The sequence below is a fragment of the Babylonia areolata genome, chromosome 25 (assembly GCF_041734735.1).
Source record: "Babylonia areolata isolate BAREFJ2019XMU chromosome 25, ASM4173473v1, whole genome shotgun sequence".
Lineage (NCBI taxonomy): Eukaryota > Metazoa > Mollusca > Gastropoda > Neogastropoda > Buccinidae > Babylonia > Babylonia areolata.
In genome coordinates this window covers 23,342,185-23,352,378 of record NC_134900.1, presented here as the reverse complement: position 1 = coordinate 23,352,378, position 10,194 = coordinate 23,342,185, and positions in this window count along the sequence as shown.

Sequence of the window (10,194 nt, the reverse complement as noted above, 5' to 3'; positions counted from 1 at the left end):
GGGGGGGGGAAGCGTACGTGATACAAATTTGTGTTGCTTGCGTACGTGGTGCGTGGGTGCGTGTTTTGTGGCATGTGTGTGTGTTGTTTATTCCATGTTTAACGTCTTTACACATTTCGTAGATATCGTGAGGAAAGTCCACCGTGTTATCTGAACAGTCCATTTTCCCCTCCTTCCTCGCCTTCCACCTCCCTTCCCCTCCCACTTTGCTTGACAGAAAATAAAGAAAGTAAAGTGCATGTGTGTGTGTGTGTGTGTGTTGCGTAGTGTGTGTAGTGTGTGTGTGTGTGTGTGTGCGTACGTGTGGTGTGTGCGTACGTGTGTGTGTCTGTGTGTGGTGTGTGTGTGTGCGTTGTGTGGTGTGCGTGTGTGTGTGTGCGTGTGTGTGTGTGTGTGTGCTGTGTGTGTGTGTGTGTGTGGCTTGTGTGTGGTGTGTGTGTGTGTGTGTGTGCGCGTGTGTGCGTCAGTTGCTTGCGTCCATGCATGTGTGTGTTTAATAAGAGATTATCAATGAAGAGTTCAGTTGCACGAACTGGTACGAACAAAACGAGAAAAGATAGTAGGGCTTGGAACGGACATGTTGTGCTGGTCCGCGTCAATCCCACTGGTGGTGGTTTTTTGTGTTTTTTTTTTACCCTTTGTGGTGAATGATGTATTGAGCGTCATGACAATTCCACGTGGGGTCTTTCTCTGTCGTCAAACATCTGAAAGATAGCCGCCTGTCTGAACCAGGTGACCCTAGTGAACTATTGGGACTGATCGGGCTGATTATTTCTTCTTCTTCGTCGTCTTCTTCGCCTTCTTCTTCTTTTCTTTTATGAGATTTAGTTATTACTTCTTCTTCTTCTTCTTCGTCATGATGATTATTGATATCAATCTGTAAGAAAATACAAGTGAGAAGAAAGCTTTCCCCAGTTCTTTCACGATTGGATGACAGCGCTACGTGTCAATAGCGCTACGTGTCAATCAGTAGCACTACATACCATTACCAATACGTCAGTTCAATAGCGCTACGTGTCAATAGCGCTACGTGTCCATAGCGCTACGTGCCAATAGCACTACGTACCATTACCAATACGTGTCAATGGCGCTACGTAACATTCAATAGCGCTACGTGTCAATAGCGCTACGTACCATTACCAATACTTTTCAATAGCGCTACGTACCACAACCAATACGTTCAATAGCGCTACGTGTCAATAGCACTACGTACCATTACCAATACGTTCAATAACGCTACGTATCAATAGCGCTACGTGTCAATACCACTAGGTACCATTACCAATACGTTCAATAGCGCTACGTATCAAAAGCGCTACGTGTCAATAGCGCTACGTGTCAATGGCACTACGTGTCAAATAGCACTACGTGTCAATAGAACGTACATTACCATACGTTCAATAGCTACGTTCAATAGCGCTACGTGTCAATCATACGGCAACAGCGTAAGTACCATTACCAATACGTTCAATAGCGCTACGTGTCAATAGTGCTACGTGTCAAAAGCACGTCATAGTACGTACCTTCCAATACGTTCAATAGCGCACGTATAATAGCGCTAGTGTCAATAGCGCTAGTACCATACCAGTACTTCAATAACGCTAAGCGTCAATAGCACTACGTGCAGTAGCGCTACGAACCAATACAACTACGTTCAACAGAACTATGTTTCAATGCGCTCTTTTTCTTTTTTTATTTTAAATCGCTGCGTGCCAGTAGCTGATCAAACTGAAAAGAGTAGTGAGTGCTACGGACACCAAGTCCTGTTGAACGTAGCGATGACGTCACGTAGCGCTATGGACAGGTAGGGAAGTACCCGAAAGAAATGGAGGCCGGAGGTAGAAGGGCGTGTGTATGGGCGGTTTGGGCTGGGGGGGGTGGAAGGGGGGTAGGGGGGAGGGGATGTATCACAAACTGTTGATAACAACACTCGGAACAGGATCTGATAAACAGCCAACACAAACATCAACCACAACATTCAGTCATGGAAAAAAACAAACAAAATAAAGAAACAAAAACATAAACAAAACAAAACAAAAACCAACATAAACAACACGTGTGTGTGTGTGGTGTGTGTTGTGTGTGTAGTGTGTGTGTGTATGTGTGTGTGTTTGTATGTGTGTGTGTGTGTGTGTCAGTGTGTGTGTGTGTGTGTGTGTGTGTGTGTGTGTGTGTGTGTGTGTGTGTGTAATAATAATAATAACAATGGTATTTATTTTGCGCTGAATCTTGTGCACAGACATAGACAAATCTAAGCGCTTTCGCACCAGTCATTCTCACGCACGCATAACTCTAAAACTGGAGAAATGAAGACAAGGAAGAGGCAGGGAAGGGAGGCTATTTTGGGAAGAGGTGGGTTTTAAGGCCAGACTTGAAAGAGCTGAGTGTGGAGACTTGACGAAGCGAAAGAGGAAGTTCATTCCAATTGCAAGGTCCAGAGACAGAGAAAGAACGGCGGCCAACAGTCGAGAGTTTGAATCTAGGAAAGTATAAATGGATTGGATCCAAAGCTGATCGAAAGTGAGCGAAAAGGAGTGAAAAAGGAGAAGGGCCAAGGAAAAGGAAAGGGAGTAACTTGAATACATTTGTAGCATAGGGGTTCTGATCTTGACTTTTACTTTATTCGGTGTGGAGACAGGGACCCCAGTGGAGATGTTCCCCAAAAGGCCCACCGCCGAGGTTCGATTTAAATGGAAAGGGGGGAATGGAAAAAACCCCCGGGTTTGATTGTGTCATTTTTGTTTTTTTTTTGAAAAAATTTTTTTGGTTATTTCCTTTGATCATTTTTAGTTTGTCCGCGTTAAAACTGTAACTTAATTTAGAGTCACCCAATTTTGAATATCCGGGAAAGCAGCTGGATTTTTTCTTGCAAGGCGCCCGACATTTTTTTCAGGTGTATCACTCTTCGGGTTGAGTGTCAAAGCATAAAAAAGAGACGGGAAAAGGGGGTTTTGATAATTACGGAAGGGGGAGCAGTGTACAATGTGAAGGCATGGGCCTAAAAAAAATCCCTGGGGGACCCCCATGTTAAATTTTTAAAAGGGTTTCAGAACTGGAAATTATCAACAATGACAGACGGAATCGACCCAGGGGAGAAAAGTTTTTGCCCCAGTTTAAAATCCGGGGTTAACCCAAAATTTTAAAAAAGAAGACGGGAAGAAGGATTGAATGGTTATCGTCCAGAAGAGTGAGAAGGGAGACTGTCCTGAGTGGGAACGTAGTAGTGGGTTTTTGGGAGGGGGGGAAGAGGGGTTTTTCGGTGCTGTGGTCAGCCAAAGGCAGACTTGAAAGGGGTGGTTTAAATTTGTTAAAAACAAAGGTGATTTTTTGAGTGTTTTAAGGCAGTTTTTAAAGGATTTGGCCCGGGAAAAGGAAGTTAAAAAAACTGGTCGATAGTTTTTCAAAAGGGTTTTGGGGCCCCAAAGGTTGGAAATTTTTTTTTTTTTTTTTTTTCCCAGAAATGAACGGATTTAATGCATTTTTAAAAAGTGGATGGAAACGTTTTGGGGGGAAAATGGAAATTTGACAATTTTGGTGTTTGTGGGGGAAAGAAGCTGTGAGAAAAACCACTGTGTGTGTGGTTGTGTGTGTTGTGTGTGTGTGGTTGTGTGGTTGTTGTGATGTGTGTGTTTTTGTTGTCAGGTGGTGTTTTGTGGGTGGTGTTTTGGGTTTGGTGTGTGTTGTGTGTGGGGTGGGGTGTGTGTGGTCCCATGTGTGTGTATGTGTGTGTGTGGTGCAAGTGTGTGAAAGGTGTGGGGTGTGTGTGGAGTGCGCCGCGCGTGCGTTTGTGAGGTGTTGCCCAGGTACCATGAAAAGCTTTGAACGAGGTGAGGGGAAAACTCTCTCTCTCTTCTCTCTCTCTTCTCTTTTTCTCTGTTTTGTCTCCTGCCCTTTTTTTTCCCTCTCTCTCTAGTCACTTTCTCTCTCTCTGTCCTTCTCTCTAGCTCTCTCTTCTTTTTGTCTCTTTTCCTCTCCTCGGGATGTCGGTCCCTCTCTCTCTAGCTCACTCTCTCTCTCCTCCTCAAAGCCCCCTCTCTCTCTCTCTCTCCTCTGTTCTTCTTGGGGCCATCTGTTGTCTGCGGTCTCTGTCATTCGTTCGCTACACTCACTCTCTTTCCCTCCTCTCTTTCGCTCGGTTGCACTCACTGACACTCTCTCTTCCCCCCCCCCCCCTCTCTCTCTCATCAAGCACAACAAACACATGCTGCACAAAGGGTACGGAACACGAACAGATTTCTTCGGAAATCAGCATGCCTGTTTTTGTTTCGCTCCTGTTACTTGTCAATGCTGTGCTTCTTCAGTGACTGAAACCAACAACAGTTCAGTTTCGTTTTTAGTTTCACCGCGGTGCACTGGCCTCTTTGAAGATGATGCGAGCGCTGTGAAGTATTGTTCTTCTTAAATAGGTCACCACAACACGCACATATGCGCGGGCGCACACACACACTCACTCACAACACGCACATAAGCACACACGCACGCACACCACACACACACACGGACATACACACACACACACACACACACACACACACACACAGGGAAGAAATTATACAATATAGACAAGGAAATAAGAAAACCACGAAACACTGAGGAAACACACACACGACTCCCCAGTCTGTACTCACTGCAGTGTTGTCAGCGACAACAGTTGGGCAGCCACAAACACGCGTGCGCGCGCACACATGCACACACACAACACACACACACACACACATGCACATGCACATGCCCGCACACACAGTGATGTACACACGCTCATAAACACACATTCGTACACGCACTGACATAAAACATATCTGCACCATGCTCACACACACACACACACACACACACACACACACACGCCCACCACCACCACCCTCACACACACACAGGTGCGCGCGCGCCTCACACACACACACACAAACACACCAATCACAGCACACATATACACATCCAGACACACACAACACACACACATACACCAAACACACACCCACACTCACTCACATACATACGCAACCACACACACACACACACACACACACACACACCACCATACCTAGTACACACCAAGCCAAAACCCCACCACACACCCCACACACACACCACACCAGACGGATTTAACAATAGACAACACCCACCAATTCTCACCCACCCCGCACCCACATCCACCCTCCCTCCGTCCCCACCCACCCCACCACACACACGTAGATGCCCCACCCACCATACGGTACAAACGCAAAAGCCCCCCCCTTCCCTCCCCCAACCAAAGCTACCCCCACCCACTCTACACTCCCACCCCCCCCCCCAAAACCATTTTCATTTCTTTTTATTTCCCCAAGGGGAGGGTTTTTGAAGTGTGGAGGTGTGAAATTGTTTTTTTAAAAAGGGGGGAAAAAAAGAATTGGGGGGACCCAAAAACAAAAATTGAAAAGCCGCCCCCCCAAAAAGGGGGGAAATAAAGAAAAACCCCCCCCCCCCAAAAAAGGGAAGTTTTTTGAAAGAAATAAGAAAAAGAAAAGAGGAAAAAGATGTTGTTTGGTGTTTGGGAAAAAGGGGCAGAAAAAAAGGTGGGCCAAATGAAAAAACAAACAAACAAGAAAGCAGAGCAAACAGGATTAAAAAAAAAATTTACAGACTAAAAAAAAAAAATTTGAAGTAAACACAAAAAAAAAAAAGGGGGAAATACCCCAAAAAGTGGCCGGTAAAAAAAAAAACACAATTAACCCAAAAAATAAAAAAAACAAAAAAAATACAAAAACCCCAAATAAACTAAGAAACAAAAAAAAACAAAAACACCACAAATATTCCCCAAAAACAAAAAAAAACAAAAAAGGGGGGAAAAATGAAACCCCCACAATTTCCCCCAAAGCACCCCAAAACCTTCTTTTCCCCCCCAAAAGAAAAGTAAGATGAACCCCCAATAGGTACAAAAAAAGAAAAAAGTAAAAATCTAATAAACCCCGCCCCCCCCCCCAACGATCCACTATATCCCTCCCCCCCCTAAAAAAAAACACAAAAAAAAAAAATAAACAAATGTGATCGGTTAAAAGAATAAAAGACCTAAAATGACAGTTTGAAAGGGGGAAAATTACCTTTTCCGGGTGGGGGGGGGGGGAAAAACAAGTGGGAAGGGGGGGGTAGAAAGGGGGGGGGGGGGAGGGAGGGGAGGGAGAAGGGGGGGGGGGAGGTGTTGGGAGGGATGGGTGGGGGGGGGGGAGGAGGAAAAGGTAAAAAGGGGGAGGGGGGGGGAAAGGGAGAAACAATTTTGTGGTACCTTTGGGGGGAAGGGTGAAAAAAAAAAAAAAGAAAAAAAGGGGGGGGAGGGAAATGAAAAAAGAAAATAAAGAATGGTGGGGGGGGGTGCCCGGCGGGGCCCCGGAGTGAGGGGGGGGGGGCTGCTTGGGTTTTGGTCCGGGTAGGGGGGGATGCTTGTTTTTGGTCGGGTTGGAATGGGGGGGGGGGGTGTTGGTGGTGGTGGGGGGTGGGAAATTTAAAAGAGGGAAAGGGGAGAAAGGGGGGGGGAAAGGGGGAAAATGGGGGGAGGGGGGGGGGGGGGGGAGAAGGGAGGGAAAGGGGGGGAGGGTGACTTGAGGGGGGAAAGGGTAGAAGGGGGGGAAGGTTGCTATGAGGAGGAGGATGAGGGGGGGGGGTGGGGTGTTGAGGGAAGAGGAGAAAGGGGGGGGGGGGGGGAAAGCACAAAGACAGGTTAAGAAAGTTAAGGGAAGGAAAAAATGGGAGTAAAAAAAATTCCCAGAGAAAAAAGGGGGGGGGGTGAAATAATGGTGGATAAGGGAAAAAAAGGGGGGGGGGGGGGGGGGGGTTAAAAAACTAATGGTGGAACAGGGGGAAAAAAAGGGGGGGGGGTTGGGAAGGATGAAAAAAGGGTGGATACAGAGGTAGAAAGGGGGGGGGGGGGAAAAGGGATGAAACAATGAGGGGTACAGAGTAGAAAAGGGGGGGGGGGGGATGAACAAATGGTGGAACGGGGTAGAAAGGGGGGGGGGAAAAGGAAAAACTAATGAGGGTACAGAGGTAAAAAGGGGGGGGGATAAAAACTAATGGTGGATACAGAGGTAAAAGGGGGGGGGGGGGGGATAAAACTAAGAGGGATACAAGGTAGAAAGGGGGGGAAAGGGAAACTAATGGGGGAGGGATGAAACTAATGAGTGGATACAGAGGTAGAAAGGGGGGGGGAAGGGATGAAACTAATGAGTGGATACAGAGGTAGAAAGGGGGGGGAAGGATGAAACTAATGAGAGGATACAGAGGTAGAAAGAGGGGGGGGAGGGGATGAAACTAATGAGTGGATACAGAGGTAGAAAGGGGGGGGGGGAAGGGATGAAACTAATGTGGATACAGAGGTAGAAAGGGGGGAGGAAGGGATGAAACTAATGAGTGGATACAGAGGTAGAAAGGGGGGGGGGAGGGATGAAACTAATGAGTGGATACAGAGGTAGAAAGGGGGGGGGAGGGATGAAACTAATGTGGATACAGAGGTAGAAAGGGGGGGGGAGGGATGAAACTAATGAGTGGATACAGAGGTAGAAAGGGGGGGGGGGGAAGGGATGAAACTAATGAGTGGATACAGAGGTAGAAAGGGGGGGGGGAAGGGATGAAACTAATGAGTGGATACAGAGGTAGAAAGGGGGGGAAGGATGAAACTAATGAGTGGATACAGAGGTAGAAAGGGGGGGGGGGAGGGATGAAACTAATGAGTGGATACAGAGGTAGAAAGGGGGGGGGAGGGATGAAACTAATGAGTGGATACAGAGGTAGAAAGGGGGGGGGGAGGGATGAAACTAATGAGTGGATACAGAGGTAGAAAGGGGGGGGGAAGGGATGAAACTAATGAGTGGATACAGAGGTAGAAAGGGGGGGGGGAAGGGATGAAACTAATGAGTGGATACAGAGGTAGAAAGGGGGGGGGGAAGGGATGAAACTAATGAGTGGATACAGAGGTAGAAAGGGGGGGGGGGAAGGGATGAAACTAATGAGTGGATACAGAGGTAGAAAGGGGGGGGGAAGGGATGAAACTAATGAGTGGATACAGAGGTAGAAAGTGGGGGGGGAAGGGATGAAACTAATGAGTGGATACAGAGGTAGAAAGGGGGGGGGGAGGGATGAAACTAATGAGTGGATACAGAGGTAGAAAGGGGGGGGGTGAAGGGATGAAACTAATGAGTGGATACAGAGGTAGAAAGGGGGGGGGGGGAAGGGATGAAACTAATGAGTGGATACAGAGGTAGAAAGGGGGGGGGGATGAAACTAATGAGTGGATACAGAGGTAGAAAGGGGGGGGGAAAGAAACGGTTTTATCATCATCAGAAGAAGAAGCAAACAAACCGGCTGAATAACTAATATGCTCTCTTTGATTGTCACGATTTTAGCACAGAAAGACACGATTTAAGTGATATTTTAAATGTTAAGAAGGACGAATGCATTGTTGTCTCTGAAAAGGAAGTGTTTTCACAATATTAAAAAGAGTGAAACCAAACAAAGCACCTGGTCCTGATATGATCCGAACAAATACACTGAAAAACTGTGCAGCTCAACTCTACCAGATTTTAATAATTATTTTTAATCAGTCTCTTAGTCAGTGCAAAATACCATCTGTCTGGAAAGCTTCCTGCGTTATGCCTGTCCCCAAGAAAACATGTTTCGTGAGTGCATCATCTTTGTCCAGTAGCACTGACATCTGCTGTTATGAAAGTTTTTGAGAGAGTGATACTTGTCTACTTGCAGGAGTCTGTCAAACCATTTTTAGATCCCTTGCAATTTGCATACAGGAGGAACAGGTGTACGGATGATGCGATACTTTTTGTCTTGAACGAAATCTGTGAACACCTAGACAAATCAAATACTTGTGTGTCCGTCTACTGTTCAGAAGTAAAATCATCACAAAAACTGAAGTGGTCGAACAAGTCGATTCATACAAATATCTTGGTGTGACAATCGACAATAAGCTGTCTTGGAATGAAAACTCAACTGCACTCATTAAAAAGAGCAACAGTCGCATGTACTGTCTTAGAAAAATGAATTTTTTTAATGTGTGCAAGCAGATGCTCCAAATGTTTTACACATCTGTTGTCTGCAGCGTTTTAACATATGGAGCCGTGTGCTGGGGGGCGGGGGGGAACTTGACCAAACATGACAAAGACAGGTTGGAAAAAGTCATTAAGAAAGCGGGTGGGGTGGTGGGTATAAGACAAGACACCTTTAGCGACATGCACAATAGAAGACTGACTGATTTGACAGACGAAAGACACCCACTACATCCATTCTTATTTGACTAATTTTAATCTCTTTTTATGTTGCGCATGATCATTTTATGCTAGTGGTGTTTACAACGAGCCTGCGATTGTACTAGTTAATTTCCATGTGGATTAATAAAGTGGTTTTGATTGATTGATTGATTAATTGAGAAAGAGAGAGAGAGAGAGAGAGAGAGAGAGAGAGAGAGAGAGAGAGAGAGAGAGAGAGAGAATGACAATGACAAATAAAAATTTGTCATTTGAGAGAGAGAGAGAGAGAGAGAGCATGCCTGTGTACGTGTACGCATGTGCGCGTACGTTTGCACTGTGTGTGTGTGTGTGTGTGCGCGCGTGCGTGCGTGTGTATGTGCGTGCGTGTGACTTTGGGTGTGGTGTGGTGTGCGGTGTGTGTGTGTGTGTGAGGTTGTGTGTGGGAACCACTTGGATAATTGGGTGGGGAGTAGAGGGGTGGGTGAGGGGGCATCGGGGGGGGGGGGGGGGAACGGGGGAGGGGGAGCATGACGTATGATGATGATGATGACGATGACATGGGTACTTTTTGAAGCTGTTATCCTCAGTCAGATACTGAGTTCTCCATGCGTCATTAGCAAACAACACAGCATTACGTCTGTCAGGTTTCGCTTCTATATTTTTCCGTCTTTGTGTTTGTATGATTTTTTTTTAATAGACATTTTCAGTTTAGTTTTCAAACATGTCAACATACAAATAGAATCATGGATTCTTTTTTTTTTCGTTCGTTCGGCTTTGTGTCTTTCTTTCTTTCTTTCTTTTTCTTCTATCATGTTGAGAAGGAGAAACATCCTACGTTCTACGTGTGAAAATGGACATATTTTTTTCGGTTTATCGTGCACACGACTGTGTGGTGTGTGTGTGTGTGTGTGTCCGTGGGAAGACCTGTTGAACTGACTTCGCACACATCTGGGCCATTTCTCAC